This window comes from Balaenoptera borealis, assembly GCF_965194805.1.
Source record: "Balaenoptera borealis genome assembly, chromosome: 5".
NCBI lineage: Eukaryota > Metazoa > Chordata > Mammalia > Artiodactyla > Balaenopteridae > Balaenoptera > Balaenoptera borealis.
Genome location: NC_138862.1, coordinates 54837237 through 54854813, shown reverse-complemented (window position 1 = coordinate 54854813; position 17577 = coordinate 54837237). Strand labels below are relative to the sequence as shown.

The 17577-nt window shown below is 39.4% G+C and overlaps 1 protein-coding gene across 8 annotated transcripts in view; it reads right to left on the bottom strand.

The window, feature by feature from the left end:
• Positions 1–17577, bottom strand: part of BBX (BBX high mobility group box domain containing) — a 283127-nt gene that overhangs the window by 163734 nt on the left and 101816 nt on the right. For 5 of the 8 annotated variants that reach the window (XM_082393096.1, XM_082393094.1, XM_082393100.1 and 2 more), the window contains one exon: positions 1322–1395. The exons of the other annotated variants lie outside the window; for them this stretch is intronic. The gene's annotated coding sequence lies outside the window, so the exon portion shown is untranslated. The remainder of the gene's footprint in view (positions 1–1321; positions 1396–17577) is intronic. 8 annotated transcript variants of the gene reach the window in all.

The window sequence follows — 17577 nt, the reverse complement described above, 5'->3', positions numbered from 1 at the left end:
TTAATGATTTAGTTTTCTGAATAGGTAATTTAAAAGGTCCTGCTTTACTTTCTATATATGTATTCATATTCAGAAAACTAAGAATACTGCCACAAATTTAATTTTCTTTGTATCTCACTATACTCAACTGCCTTTAGGATTAGTAATCGAGAACATATTTGACATTTCAGTATAGATATTCAAATATTCTGTAGTCTATTCTGCTGACCCAGTAAAACCATAATCAACTGTATCCTAACTGGCATTTGTAAATCCAGAATTTATATTTCTAACTTCATTGTGCCTTAAAGGATAGCACAGAAAGGAGGAAAAATAACTAAATCCCAATCTTCTCACTGGCAATAAGATTTTGTTGTTGTTTCAATATCCTAGTAAACACACAAGCTAAATGGCATTTATTTTTACAATGTGTACAATCCTAGACTGCAACATTCACAAGAATGGTTCAGAGGCCTTATATTTATACTCATATCATAAAAGCAACATTCAGTCATATACTTACTAAAACAAAAAAGGTAGACACGGATATTCTAGACGGACCTAATAAGCTATCAAAACTACTTAAGAACAGAAAAGATTTAAGATTTCGATGAATAAAAAATTGAAAAATAAGTTCATGTCCTAAAAATTGCAACTAAACAATATTTACTACTTCTGTTAATTTTAATTTATATTAAATTCCTTGGTCTTATAAATCAGTTCACCATAAAGTATTCAAACATCAGTAAAGCAATCACACATTTTCATTCCCAGACTGAGAAAACTCTATGCATTTAAGTAACCATGACCAAAATTAATCTTAAAATATTCCTAAAGAAGCAGTTTTGAATATAACTTATATACAAGAGGACAAAATTATAGTATCTGTGAGTTTCAAAGTTTGATATAATTTGCCACATGTATATATTTTAAAATCTCAACTTTTTCAGGCAATACAAAAAAAGGCTTTGGGGGAACAGACCAATGTAATATTTATTTAGGTATGTATTCTCTAGATAATTAGGACTTCAATAAATGGACTTTCACCAACAGCCCATTACTGTGGAGAAACAAACCAGAGATTCTGAAATAGTTAATTTTTTAAAATTCATGATTTTAAAGGAAAATTTAACTTACTTGATGATAGAGATTAAAGTGTCACTTAAAAAATACTAATAAAATTGACCAAAAAAATACACAATTATCACACTTCTCTGATCAATACGGAAGGTGAATCCATCAGACGGGAAAAAGTTGAGACCAGCTCTGTTACCACTTAGCTCCTGACTGTTTCACTGCTTCCAGATAAGTAAGTAAGATGCACCTGCAGGGCTGCTCTTACCGGTCAAGTCAAGACTTTCCATTGTGATTTCAATGGAACATCAGAACTTCCAGCTTCTGTGATGCAGCAGAATTCTGTGAAGGACCCATAGCAAAGTGATTAAAATGGTGAGCCAGGAAGCCCTTTCAAACAAAGCTGACACTTATTCTCCTTTAGCAAAATAATCCCTAAATAAGATGAATTAACAGCCAAGCAATCAAAATCAGGAAAATTATTAAACATCCCTCTACTAACACTATTTAGGAAAAAAGAACCTAAAGTGTTTATTGTCAACTTTAATTTAACAAAAAGATAGTCACTAAAATCACTCAATGGGAATTCTGAGACTAAAGTTACAGAGACAAAGAATTACAGGCAATCACCTCTTAGCTTTCTGACTAAATTCAGGTGTAGAGTTACAGGTGAATTCTCTGGAAAAACATGAAATTATATTGACATCCTGACTAAATTCAAGTTATTTGAAATGACTAGCAGTTAAGCTGTGGTTCAGATGTTAATATATTATATTTTATAATATAATATAAAATATAATATCTTATATTTTATCTTTTAAATGTTTTAAAGATAACAAGTGAAACCAAGATAGTTTTTTTTTAAGGTGGGGAGTGGGGGGAACACATACAAATAGAGAAAAGCTGTAACTAGAAAAATTACTTTCTAGCTACATATGATGAAATAAATATAAGAGGGTCAAAATCAACAAGAGTATACAAATTAAATGAACATTTTACATTAATACTGCAAATACAGACATAAACTTAAACTGTACCTTTTTAAAAATTAAGTTATTTCAGTTTCTGAGACATTTATTTAGCTTCTCAAGTGCTTCATGGTAATACTAAATTCACACTCAACTAAGAGAGACAATTTCCTACCCTCCTGCAGATTATGACAATATATTTCCTTACAAACAGCAGGTTATAACACACTCTAGAAATCAGATATCACTTACTGGCTTACAGCTTGATCAATACTGTTAGTCATTTTATGGCTTGGCTAAAGTTTTTTTCCCTAATCAGCCACTACAATATGGAAGAACTGGCTCTTACACATTAAATATCAAAAATGTGTAATGATTCATCTGAGTAATCCTAACTAGACTTAGATGATTCAGTTGTCACCCAGTGCTACAGAAGAAAACAACAGCTTGAAAGAATAAATAAAATATTAAACGGCCTGACGTGGCTTCACACAAGATACTACTCATTCATCCACATTTTTTACAACAAGGGTATGGATGAAAGAATAAATCCAGATCTTTGACGAAAGCTACAAAGGACACATGAATACTTTCAAGTTAAATGCCTATGCTTTTATCAAGGAAGTGTACAATTCCAAAAACTGATTAAATAAATGATATAAAAGTCTATCCTTAATTATCATAAACTAGGCAACTAACGTTAAAACTGCTGTTTTGGGCTTCCCTGGTGGCTCAGTGGTTAAGAATCCGCCTGCCAATGAAGGGGACACAGGTTCGAGCCCTGGTCTGGGAAGATACCACATGCCGCAGAGGAACTAAGCCTGTGCACCACAACTACTGAGCCTGCGCTCTAGAGCTTGCGAGCCACAACTACTGAGCCCATGCGCCACAACTACTGAAGCCCACGCACCTAGATCCCGTGCTCCGCAACAAGAGAAGCCACCGCAATGAGAAACCTGCGCACCACAATGAAGAGTAGTCCCCACTCGCCACAACTACAGAAAGCCCACGCACAGCAATGAAGACCCAACACAGCCAAAAATAAATAAATTAAATAAATAAATTTTTTTTAAAAACTGCTGTTTTAAGAAAATCACATGCACTATCTCATATATTTATTTCCATACTTTTTCTTCATATAAATCCATAAAAGCCAGTATAGAGAAGAACCATTAAAATAAAAAGTTAATAAATAGGCAAAAATCATGAATATCTATAAATAACTGTCAAGTAAATAAATTGGTATAAACTAAAAAAACAAACAGTATATAATTAATACTGCTAAAACTGGGAGAGGAGGGTCCAACATTAATTCTGATAGTGTGGGTTTAATTCTTATTTTGGTTTAGAGATTTGCTTACATTTTAGTGTTTTTTTTTTAAATTTATTTATTTTATTTTATTTATTTTATTTTTGGCTGCGTTAGGCCTTTGTTGCTGCGCGTGGGCTTTCTCTAGTTGTGGCGAGCGGGGGCTACTCTTTGTTGTGGTGCGCAGGCTTCTCATTGCGGTGGCTTCTCTTGTTGTGGAGCACGGGCTCTAGGCGCTCGGGCTTCAGTAGTTGTGGCTCATGGGCTCCAGAGCCCAGGCTCAGCAGCTGTGGTGCACAGGCTTAGTTGCTCCGTGGCATGTGGGATCTTCCCAGGCCAGGGATTGAACCCGTGTCCCGTGCATTGGCAGGCGGATTCTTAACCACTGCACCACCAGGGAAGCCCCTACATTTTAGTTTAAGAAGTGAGTGCATGCTATCTGAGAAATAAAATATGCTAGTATATCCTATATACAGAAGTTCTTTTAGGAGCTCAAAAACAAACTCTCACTAATCTTAAGGTACCCTTACACATTTGTTTGTTTCTATAATCAAATATATACCCCCAAAATGGACCATATCTATATTTTGATTACTGTTCAATAATTTATCACCTGGGATGCAACTATCTATGGATAGAGTAGGGAGGGAGAGGGAGGAGGCTGACTGTGCTGTGGCCAATATGGGTTTTAAAACTCAGGATAACAAAGAAATCATGTTGGACTTCACTGACTAGGAGGTGGGGGAGCCAGGGAATCAGCCACAGAGCAGAGGTCAATTTCAAGGCTGAAGATCCTGCCTGAGACAGGCTCCCTTTGAGTTCTCTGACAGCCAAACTCCAGATTTTATCTGGCTATTACAAATGCCCACATGAGTAGCTTCAGAAAAGCAGTTTCAGCATAAGCTGTTCTGCATTTAAGTTACCAGTACTTCAAAAGTGCTTTGATTTGATGGAAATGGGTGGCTGTGTGAGGTGTCAGAAGGACAGGCGGGCAGGAACGGGAAATGTCTAAAGGGTGAATACAACCCTGCAGAATGGTGACTTGAGCATGCCCTTAGACCACAGCCAGGAGAGATCTTCAACTGAGCCACACCAGGCCTGTCTGTGTTCTCTGGGTCACACTACGGCTTCCTCCTAACCCTCACTTCCCATCCACACAGGGCCTTGGATTCCTGACTGCCCACACTTAGCTCCCACTGCCTCATTAAGAGCCTGCTCCATAACGGGCTCCTTCTCCCTTTGCAAGGCCCGCTTCCCACCACAACACTGCTTCCCCCAGGATGCACACCTAGCCAGGACGGACCTGGCACAGCTCAGGATGCCCTCTGAGATCATGATGGCAGATGGGAGAGCTAACGCTGAATTATCTCCTCTTTACCTCTTAACCACAAATAGGGTATCTGACTTGGCATCTGAAAAACCCATCTTAAAGATCTGGCCTCAGCAACCACTGAAATATCCCAAAGCAGCTGGCTTTCTGGCAGTTTACACATTGCCCCCCCTTGGGGTCCTATGTTTTGAAAGCTTATTATACTACAAAAGGTGAGGCGCCACTTCTTATAACGAGGCAGGCTCCCTCATTAGTGTTAATGTCCAGTATAACATTCAAAGGCACATCATGACAAGATCCCCTTCTATGCCAACACTGTATGTTTTGCACCCTAATGTCACTACAACCTAGTCAGTGCAGAAGAGACTCCAGGCAACCATGTTGCCCATTTACATGGAAGAATATTTAATCCCCATGAATGACTGCTTTTCTGATGTTTTCATCATTTCTCTGGGTAATAGATTAAGCTTTAACTAACTCATTTTCATACATAACCCTAATTCAATCAAGCTCAATAAAAGTCATTCTGGACTGCAATTATTTGCTAAGGAACAATTACACTCAAATGAAAAAAAACTTGCTGGGCATGATACAATGCACGGTACAGATGCCTCTCCGTTTATGGAGCCAGAAACAACAACAAAAATAGCCAAACTGCTAGAAGAGGAAATAGATTTTTTTCCTCATCTTCCTGAAAATAGAATACTCATGCTTTTACACCTGAAGAAAACAAAATGGAGAACCCAAGAAAGCAAATTTCAAAATTATTTTTTTCAATTATGTTTATGCTTTGAAAGAGGCTGCATTTCTAATCTAAGAGTAAGCATGACCTCTGAAAGCCAAAATAAATCCAGGTCCCAAATAACAGTCTTAACATCCACTCTTTCACTAAATCTTCCACTGGCTTCTTCCATTTTCCCAACAATATGTATTCCGATCTCCACTTTACAAAGTAGGTGTTCTTAAAAGACTTTTCCTGTCTTAAAATTACTTCTTTAAATAAATACAATTCCTATATTTTCCTCAATTCACTCTTTTATACACTGCATGTTTACAAATGAAATGTAAAGGTTGTTTATAAATAAACTTAAATACAAACACCGAGCTATTACTTCTACGTAAATGTATCACATTTTTAGTCCCAAAAAAACTCATTAACTAAAGCCTCCTTATGTATATGCATAAGGTCTCCCACTCACCCCACTGTAATTAATATTCTTTTCATCTCCTCAGTAGTAGCACCAGGCACATTACAAAATAATATAGTACTGAAATTGCATACCGGCTGTTATGCAATTTTGGCCAATGAATTCCATACCTCAGGGTCACTGTGGTACACCAGAGGACAAAGGATTTTTTTTTTCTAGAAATGATAAGCTCCAGTTAAATCATTTGCTGAAATAAATTATCTTCATGTAGACAAAGATAAATGCAGGGAAATATATAATATATATGCTTTTTTTTTTTAATTTTTTTTTATAGCTACTTTATTTATTTATTATTTTTTTTTTTTTTTTTATTTTTGGCTGTGTTGGGTCTTCGGTTCGTGCGAGGGCTTTCTCTAGTTGCGGCAAGCGGGGGCCACTCTTCATCGCGGTGCGCGGGCCTCTCACTATAGCGGCCCCTCCCGTTGCGGGGCACAGGCTCCAGACGCGCAGGCTCAGTAGTTGTGGCTCACGGGCCCAGCTGCTCCGTGGCATGTGGGATCTTCCCAGACCAGGGCTCGAACCCATGTCCCCTGCATTAGCAGGCAGATTCTCAACCACTGCGCCATCAGGGAAGCCCAATATATATGCTTTTTAACAAGAGTTGCCTTTACTACATATTTTCACTGTCTTTATTTTATGACAGTGACAATATAAAGTATGAATAAAGACAGCACTTGTTAAAATCACCCACCCTCCCCTGTCTTTATACTTGAAGCTTAAACCAAAGCTATTTCACAGGCATTTCTGGCCAGGCACCAATCTTTAACAGAAATTACAAGTGTCAGCTGTACTGAGAATGGAAATTTCTTAAAAGAAAATGCAAATCTGAAGTATCTTTTTATCACCTTCCCACCCCCACCCCTGCATTTCCTCATGACCCAGAGCCTTTCAGTTAAGAAACTTTAAACATAGTAATAAAGGCAAAACAAGTCCTAAGAGTTCACTAGATACTAACAGCAAAGCAAAGTAACTACAAGTCATTACAGATCTGTCCATCTGTTTGGAATTTCCAGAAAGGTGTTGGAAAACACCAGCAGGCAGAGACAGAAACTCTAGCATTCACTGTTAGACATAGGGCTAAGATGAAAGATTTGGAAATCCTCTCTCCTTCAGTACTCAATATTGACCAATTATAAAACTATGCTTTAAAAACTACCTTCCACCTATCTACTTGCCAAGAGCACAGAGATGCAAATGGTATAACCTTTTACAGTTTGAGAAATAATGACCTACTATGTATTAACACTGCAAAAGGTATTATAAGAGTTGTTTTCTAGAAGCGATGATCTAGTTGGGTAATCGCATACACACACACACACACACACACACACACACACACACACACAGTTACACAAGAAGAGAGAGAAACGTATAATGTCAAAATGGTAAGCAAGGAATTCCCCAAAAGTTAGACTGCACAAGGGAATCTTTACACAGGAAACAAAAGCTGCAACCTAAGGCACCAGCTGCAAACTGGGATAGGGATAAAGGGGATGGAGAAGGGTGTCACAGGCACCGGCAGAGACTGGGCCTAAGTTGCATACTGGGAAGAAGCATGCTGGAAGGGACAGGAGGCAGATCTGGTCGAAGTGCAGGGCTCACATCAGAAAGTGGAACGTGAAATGCGGGCAAATGAGAAAGTAATGCAACTTGCTCTTTTTTTTCTCTCCATAGCCTCATAAACAGCAGAGCACAGCTAGCAGCATGGTGTTCTGCAGAGCATACTGACTTTAGGGCCAAACTTGTACCCCTCATTTACTCACACCCCTGCAATTGTGGGCCAATTCCTGAGACTCTCTGAGCCTCCATTCCTCATCTGCAAAATCAGGGTAACAATTCCTACACCTCTAAAGGTTGCCTTAAATTACTGGAAGATATGATAAATACAAAGGTCTTGGCATACAGGAAGTGCTCAGTAAATGTTAGTAAGCTCACTAGAGTTAAACTATGTGGAAGAAAAGCATTGAATAAAGTAATATTGTGAACATGCCGAAGTTTGCTTTGAATATTCTCAACATTTGGATACTAAGTAAATTGCTAGCTTTTCAAAAGGTAGATTTTGTTTTAATTTAGGTAGTTTTAACATACGTTTAATTCTGACAGTCTGAACAACTACTTTTTACTCCTACCAATTTCGAGCTACATTACCTGATTTGATAATATGATATTTTATTATAATGCTCATATGCCATAAGACTGTTGTTTCAGGGACCATGGTGGAACTATGAATTTCTGCCGTTTCCGAAGTAGAGGCAGAAAATGAGTAGGCATTAGTCCAGTCAGATGGCTTGGCAGGGAGGCCCTGAAAGCCTCTTTTATGCTCTTGTGAACTATATAAATGTGCCTTTGACCTTCTCAGGCAGGGGAAATTGCACATTTAAGGCAGAAAGAGTTTCACTTCCAGGAAGAGTATAAAAACATGCTTGCCAGCAGCTACATGAGGAACACTGACAGGGAACCCCCAGGTACTTTGGGAAGATTCCTTAGCTCTATCAAGCCACTGAGCTGGAAAATATAAGGTTAAGATAATCCCAGCCCTGTGGGACATCGCGCCTATGCATTACTCTGGTTTAGCCCAAGTAAACCTTGGCCTACACACTTGAGGAATTAGCCTATACCTTTAGGGAGGGGTTCTGTGAATGAAACCCACTGGAGGAATCTCAGGACCGCCTTGTCCTTTGAGGTAAGAAAGGATTCCTTTAATCAACAATAATTCACAATATACAGAAAATCACACTCTTAATTTAGTCCAAAGTCATTTGATTAAAAAAAGGAAGTCAGCTGTTAGCAATTTACATAATTGTAAATGGAAAATATTCTGTTCTGAGAAGTAAAGGACACTAGTCTTTCCCTTTTTTTCCTTTATCACTAAATTGCACAAAGACAATTTAAAGACATATAAGCGTAATTTTAAATTTTGTGATATTAAAAAGCACATCTCTATTAAAATTTACATTGTGTTATTAAAAACCAAAAAAACTATACTATCCAGAAAGAGCCCCCATCCCTTTCAGGTGCGCCTAATGGATATCCAGCAAATAGCTTTGCAACAGAAAGACTGGTTCCAGATATGTTAATTGCAAGAACATTCCTGATATGAAGACATAAAGGAGTCTGCTCAAAAATGATCCACAATAAAGTGTTAATATGGTCCCTTTTTGAAGTTATTTATTCACAAAGCAGTTATTGCCAGGATAAATAATCCTATAAAGTAATTGGCTACTTTAAACCAGAAAGATCCAAAAGACTTTCCTTAGAGGGAAACAGAGAAGTCCAATCCCAACATTTCCATAGCTGAAACCAAGACAGACCCAAAAAGGTTTAAGAGACTGGACAAAAGGCCTTCAGCTGGTTTGTGGCCATGCTGGACAACACCCCGCGGCTCCACACTGCTGCCCCTGCAGGATTTGATGTTATGAGCCCCTACTGGACCTTCCAATCAGTCGTGGAATCACAGAATGCTGCAGGCAGTCAGGGGTCACTCAATTCAGCCCCTTCGACCACACGGCAAGCTACAGGCAGAGCTAGGCCAGAACCCTGGGCTCCCACTATGGGTCAGTGCACTGCCCCTACTGCACACTGCTCTTCTGGACTACCATCAATCAGTCTGATCTGACAGCAGGGGGCTCCAGACCAGGTTACCTTAGATCCCTACCCTTCCTCTGGTCTTCCATTGTAAATAGCAACATTCAGCTGGAAAAGGATCATAAAAAAGGGCCTAACTTCACTCTTGGGGTTGTCAGAGAATGCTTCTTGGCTCTAGAACACTTTCCCCTTTCTAGTCTGAAGACAGAGAAAGACAACTTCTAGTTGCAGAAGTAAAAGCACACAAAATACTTCTTTGTGTTTCTAAATACTTTTATAAATACCTTGAATAAAAAGTTAATGTTCGTTTACATGGGGGGAGGGGGTAGTGAGTATATGGAAACTCTGTACTTTCTATCCAATTTTGCTGTGAACCTAAAACTGTTCTAAAAAGTAAAGTTTATTAATTTTTAAAAAAGCTAATATCAACTTACTTCATTCTAACAATATGAAAATTATATACTCACTAGCAAACGACAGGCCAATGCCAGTTGAGAATTTATAAACAGTAATTCTCCCTTAAATGCTCACTCCCACCAGAAACACCTAGTAACAATTAAATTTATGTCTTCCATTAAAACTAAGCCCATGCCCTACAACAACAGTGTCTGTACGGTATACATGCTCCACTGATCACTAATCTTCAATAAGTGCCTCTGCTCCTATGGCAGTCATTTGAAGTAATATACAATATCTGGCTCAAATTAAACCAATCAAAAAAAAAAAAATCAAAGGACATATTCTCCAAGTATTCCCATTGACAGACAAAGGGTTTATCCTTTGTGGTTAATTCCAGCATACTGACCCTTAGAGCTCAGTGTTATACACCCACAGAGGCCACCAATTACAAGATGAATGGTGAAAGGTGTACGCCCTGCAAACATCTGTAACAGCCGTGGTTCTCGATGCTGCCAATAAGTATTTTGAAATCTTAACTTTTTTTATAGTTAAGAAAATCAGGTTTTGTCACCTTTCAAGTTAAAATGGAAAATCACTGCAGATGCCTTATTTAAATGGGAGAATAATCAGCCACAAAAGTATGTTTTTCTATACTGGCTTTTCTTAAGCAGAAATTATAGACACGTATGTTTTTGCCTGCAAGGTATACGTGTATCTCCCATTTTCTGGTAAAAGCACTTTGAGTTTTGAGAAAATACTCCACCTTCTCAAGGTCCATGTGCCCTGAGTGGGATTGAACTAATTCTACTCAAGCTTCAGAGATAGAACTATAACCCAGGCTTGGCCCATCAGCTTATTCCATCTTCCGCAATGAGAAATGGGTGTGAAACCTGGATTGGGGCACAGCACACAAAATATGTAACAGGTGTGTTAAGCTACATTACTGCTAGTGTCTGAAGTAAGAGGAGAAAAGAAAGTAGAATGCTTTGCAGTGTTGTTGTAATAAGAGAAAAAAAACCAAAAGTAGTGGACCACACATAAAGCCCCTGAAAAGAAATGAAAGAGAGCACTGATTTATTTTACTTTATTTCAAATCCTAATTTCAATAAATTTATTCAAAAATTTTGGCACATCATGACATTCAGTAAGTCAAGATGTTTAAATTTTCAATCTGTACTCCTGTAGCACCAATTTTCTTTCAATTTATATTTCCTATAAAGAGAAGTTTCAAGTTTCAACAAAAACACTGAAAACCTGGATAATGTTAATATGACTTCTAAAACCAATTCTAAGGGCATTTCCAATGCCTTGTTTGTTATGTATGCTATTATACTTAAGTGGATAGTAGCACACAATTCATTCTCCATGCCTGAAATTATATTTTTTTTCTGACATTTCGGAGGAGGAAAAAAAACATGGAATAGTTGGGAATACAGTGCTTTGCTTTAGTGAGAGTTACTATACAAATTTCTGGAAAAATAACCAATTTTTAAAGAACTAAAGTAAAATAAAATGACATGAAAGTTATTCTGAATATCATTTTTTAATTGAGGCAAAACTGGTATATAATATTATATAAACTTCAGGTGTATAAAATTATAAATCAATACTTGTACACACTACAAAGTGGTCACCACAGTAAGTCTAGTTACCATCCATCCCCATACAGTTGATCCCCTCTACCCATTTCACTGTACCCCCAAGCACTTGTCCCTCTGGTATCCACCAATCTATTCTCTGTGTCTATGATTTTGTTTTTGTTTTGCTTATTGTTTATTTTATTTTTTAGATTCCACATAGAAATGAAATCATACAGTATTTGTCTGACTTATTTCACTTAGGATAATACCCTATAGGTATCCATGTTGCAATGAATGGCAAATTCAATTAATGAGTTTCACGTTGTTTTTTTATGGCTGCGTAGTATTTCAGTGTCTGCGTGTGTGTATGTGTGTGTGTGTGAGATCTTCTTTATCCATTCATCCATTGGTAGACGCAAGTTGTTTCCACACCTTGGCTATTGTAAACAATGCTGCAATGAACGCAGGGGTGCATATATCTCTTTGAATTAGTGTTTTTGTATCCAGATAAATATCCAGAAGTAGAATAACTGGATCATATGGTAGTACTGTTCTTAATTTTTTGAGGAATCTCTATACACTGTTTTCCATAGTGGTTGCACCAATTTATATTCCTACCAACAGCATATCAGTTTCCCTTTTCTCCATATTCTCTACAACACTTATTATTTCTTTCTGGTAACAGCCTGAATATAAATTTTAAAGGGAATCTTCTTTGCACCCTAAGTTACTTTTATAGATAGGAATAGTCACAAAGAACCAAAGAGTTGGGTATCATACAATATATTGGAAATTATTTTCTTCATAAATCTCTCATATAAGTTTACTTGACCCAGGCCTTTCATAAAAGTTGACAATAATATATGTGATGTGTTCACATATGAACGAACACATACAATCTCAACTCCAAAGTGTTGAAGTCTATCGTTACTCTGATTCCAGAGAGTCCTTGCTATAATTTAAAAGCAACAACACAAGCACTTGTCTCTTACTTTGGAGGTAAGATGGATACAAAGAAAGAAATATCATTTAAATGTAAAATGAGACCTAGAATATATTTCCAAACATTAGCTATACTAAGGAGGCTTATACAGTGTTCTGTAAATGTCAATCCCTGCTTTGACAACACAGTTACTTCAATTACTCTACTTGGGGTGAACAGTAACAGGAAGAATAGTAATATATCTCAGATTCTGATTCTGGAATGTGATTCATTGTCTTCAATGAATCTAGTCAGCATCAAGAGTTTCATATAATGAATTTTTGGGAATCCTCCAGATATAGTCTAAGATACACACTTGAATAGTAGCCTATTTATTTATAATAAAATCTGCAACACAGTTCAACACTGTAGCTAACAAGACAGTCTTAATTAACTAATTAGCTTCCCTTTATCCCGTACTCCACTCCCATTCCCCTCCCTCCCTCCATTTTATTGACTCTCGTCCTTCCAGTTTTATTGAGATATAATTGAGATATAGCACTGTATAAGTTTAAGGTGTACAGCATAATGGTTTGCCTTACATACATCCTGAAATGATTATCACAATGAGTTTAAGGAACATCCATCATCTCATACAGATATAAAATTAAAGAAATAGGAAAAAAAAATTTTTCCTTGTGATGAGAACTCTTAGCATTTATTCTCTTAACAACTTTCATATATAACATAGAGCAGCATTAATTATATTTAGCATGTTGTACACTATATCCCTAAGTGATTCAATATTTCTATACATTTCAACAGTGATTCATTACTTCTATACATTTCAAAACGATCACCATGCTAAGTCAAAGTACTATATGTCCCCATACAAGGATATTATATATATATAGTTACTAACTATTATATATATAGTTACTAACTATATTCCGCATTCTGTACATTTCATACCCTTGACATTTATTTTGCAACTGCAAGTTTGTACCTCTTCATCTCCCTCACCTATTTCATTCCTTTTCCCAACCCCCTCTCCTCTGGCAATCACATCCTTGTTCTCTGTACCTCTGTACCTATAACTCTGTTTCTGCTTTGTTATGTTCATTCATTTTGTTTTATAAATTCCACATATAAGTGAAATCACACAGTATTTGTCTTTCTCTGTCTGACATATTTTACTTAGCATAATACCCTCTAGGTCCATCCATGTTATTGCAAATGTTCTTTTTTTTTATGTTCATTCTTTTTTATGGTCAATATTCCATTCAGCCACTCTACGTCTTTAGATGGGAGCATACAGTCCATTTGTGTTTAACGTAATTATTAATAAGTATGTACTTTTTGTCATTTTGTTCATTGCTTCAGGGTTGTTTTCGTAGTTCTTTTTTGTTCCTTTCTTCTTCTTTTGCTCTCTTCCCTTGTGATATGGCTAACTTTAGTGTTATGTTTGGATTCTTTTCCCTTTTTTTGTATGTGTATCTAGTATAGATTTTTGGTTTGTGGTTACCATGAGATTTATATATAGCAATCTATATATACGTGATTACTTTAAGTTGCTGACTTCTTAAGCTCATACACATTTTTACTGAATTTTTACTCTCCCCCCCAATGCTTACTGGGTTTGTTTTTTTTCTTAATGAGTGAGATGGAGGAGTGGTGGGAGGGAGGTCCAAGAGGGAGGGGATATATGTACACATATAGCTGATTCACTTTGTTGTACAGCAGAAACTAACACACCATTGTAAAGCAACTACACTCCAATAAAAATAAACTGTTTTTTACATATTTCACATTTTTTGTTTCTGTTTGCCTTAACTAATTATTGTAGCTATAGATGATTTTACGCCTTTTGTCATTTAACCCTCTTACTAGCTTTGTATGTGGTTGATTTACGACCTTTACCATATATTTGCCTTTACCAATGAGCTTTTTTCCCTTTTGTAATTTTCATGTTTCTAGTTGTGGCCTTTTCTTTTTCGATAAGAGAAGTCCCTTTAACAATCTTGTAAAGCTGGTTTGGTGGTGCTGAACACTGTTGGCTTTTGCTTGTCTGTAAAACTTTTGATCTCTCCATCAAATCTAAATAAAATCCTTGCCAGATATTCTTGGTTGTAGGTTTTTCCCTTTCATTACTTTAAATACATTGTTTCACTCCCTTATGGCCTGCAGAGTTTCTGCTGAAAAGTCAGCTGACACTCTTATGGGAGTTCCCTCCTATGCAACTTGTTGCTTTTCCCTTGCAGCTTTTAATATTCACTCTTTATCTTTAATTTTTGCCATTTTAATTATGTGTCTTGGTATAGTCCTCTTTGGGTTGATCCCGTATGGGGCTCTGTGCTTCCTGGACCTGGATGTCTGTTTCCTTTTCCAGGTTAGGGAGGTTTTCAACTATTATGTCTACAAATATGGCTCTCTGCCCCTTTCTCTTTCTCTTCTCCTTCAGGGACCCCTATCATGTGAATGTTAGTAGGCCCATTATCCCAGTGGTCTCTTTCAAACTGTCCTCATTTCTTTTCACTCTTTTTCTGTTCAGCTTCAGTGATTTCCACTCAGATCAGCGAGTTTTCCAGCTCGCTGATCAGTTTCTCTGTATCATTTAGTGTACTGTTGATTCCTTCAAGTTTATTTTTCATTTCAGTTATTGTATTCTTCATCTCTGTTTGGTTGCTCTTTATATATTCTCTTTGTTAAAAACGTCTAACTTTGGGCTTCCCTGGTGGCGCAGTGGTTGAGAATCTGCCTGCTAATGCAGGGCACATGGGTTCGAGCCCTGGTCTGGGAAGACCCCACATGCCACGGAGCGGCTGGGCCCGTGAGCCACAACTACTGAGCCTGCGCGTCTGGAGCCTGTGCCCCGCAATGGGAGGGGCCGCGATAGTGAAAGGCCCGTGCACCGCGATGAAGAGCGGTCCCCACACCGCGATGAAGAGTGGCCCCCACTTGCCGCAACTAGAGAAAGCCCTCACACGAACCGAAGACCCAGCACAGCCAAAATAAATAAATAAATAAATAAATAAATAAATAAAAGTAGCTATAAAATTTAAAAAAAAAAATGTGAAGAAAAAAAAAAAAAACGTCTAACTTCTCACTCTGTGCATCCATTCTTCTCCCTAGTTCTTTCATCATCTTTATGATCACCACCCTGAACTCTTTCTTGAGCAGATTGCCTATCTCTACTTCACTTAGTCCTTCTGGGGCTTTAGCTTGTTCCTTTGTTTTGAACATATTCCTCTGTTGTCTCATTTTGGCCTAATATGCTGCTTTTATTTCTATGTATTTGGTTAAGCTGCTTTATGGTTCCTGACCTGGGAGAAGTGGCCTTTTGTAGGAGACATCCTATGTGTCCCAGAAGCACACTCCCCTCTGGTCACCAGAGCTATATGTCTTAGGGGTGCCCCCTATGTGGGCTGCGTGGGTCCTTCTCTTGTGGCTGGCTGACTACCGTGGGCAGTATGGTAGGTGGGGCTGGCCCCCAGTTTGGTTGGCTGCCAGGCTCTGCCTTATTTGGAGGATGCCAGCCCCTGGTGGGCAGGGCCAGGTCACAGGGTGGGTGGCTGTGGCATCAGGAGCCCCAGATCTAGTGTTGGCTGGCTGGTGGGCAGGGCTGCTTCCTGACACTGCTGGCTGTAGGGTCCAGGGTATCCCAAAGCTGGTGTCAGCCCACTGGTGACAGGCTAGATCCCAGGACGGCTGGCTGAGGGGTCCAGGGTATCTCAGAGCTGGTATCCTCTTGCTCGTGTACAGGGCCAGGGCTGGGGAGGGGGTCCAGGGCTGGTGCTGGCCTGCTGGTGGGAGGGCTGGGTCTTGACAAGGCAGGCTGGGGGGCTGTGGTAGTTCTGGGGCTGGTGCCCATCCACTGGTGGGTGAAGCTGGGTCCTGGAGCTAGTGCTGGCCTGCTGGTGGGTGGGCTGGGTCTTGACAAGGCAGGCTGGGGGGCTGTGGTAGTTCTGGGGCTGGTGCCCATCCACTGGTGGGTGAAGCTGGGTCCTGGAGCTAGTGCTGGCCCACTGGTTGGCAGAGGTAGGTCTGAGGGTCTCGGGCTGCAAGGCCCTGGGGGTCCCGGAACTGGCGTTGGCCCACTGGTAGATGGGGCTGAGGCCCAGGGGGTCCTGGGGTTAGTGCCTCCCCAGTGGTGGACAGGGTTTGGTCCTGGGGCAGCTGTGGGCTCAGGGGATCTTACGGCAGCTGTGCTGCTGGTAGGCGGGGCTATGTGTGTCCCATCCCATCATCTCCCCCCACCCCCCTGCCAGTTCCCTGGCCGGAGGGGTCCCAGTGCTGGAGCCACTGACAGGCTGGTGGGAGGGGCTAGTCCCAGTACTAATAAGCCAGAGGGAGAATTCCAAAACGGTGCTTCCCAGCTCCAGTTTCCTTATAGTAAAACAAGCTCCCCAAAATGGCTGCTGCCAGTGTCTATGTCCCCAGGGTAAGTCCCAGTTGCCTCCTGCCTCTCTGGGGTGCCCTCCATGATCAGAAAGTGGGTCCGACTCAGACTCCTTTCAAATTACCACGTCTGCCCTAGGTCTTGGAGTGTGTGAGATTTTGTGCTCGCCCTTTAGGAACCGAGTCTCTATTTCCCACAGCTGTCGGTCTGCAGAAAGTAAGCCCCACTTGGCCTCCAAAGCCAGTGTTCTGGGAGCTCGTCTTCCTGAGGTAGGATCCCCTGGTTGGGGATCCTGATGTGAGGCTTGGACCCCTGGTTCCTTGGGGAGAAGCTCTGCAATTGTAATTGTAATCCTCCCATTTGCAGGCCCCCCCTCCCCCGGGGGTATGGGTCTTGACTATATCACAATCTCAGCCCATCCTACCTGTCTCATTGTGGTTCCTTCTTTGTATCTCTCGTTGTTGAAGATCTTTTCTGCTTGTCTTCCAGTCTTTCTCATCAACAGTTGCTCTGTAGATAACTGTAATTTTAGTGTGCCCACGGGAGGAGGTAAGCTCATAGTCTTCCTACTCCGTCATCTTGGCCACTCCTCCAAAGCAATAATTTTAATGCGCTTACTGAGTATTCTGAATATGTGCTAATTTTACACAGAACTGAGAATGGTACATCAGATAAACAGAGGTAGAGGAGAGGACAGATGCTGTTAAGAGGAAAATCTCTTTTGAATTTCGAATATGAGAACTCAAACAATACTTTTCTTCTATTTATTTCCTGAGCTATGATTCCCCCCCCCCCCAGAGCAAAACATAGTTGAAGATTCAACT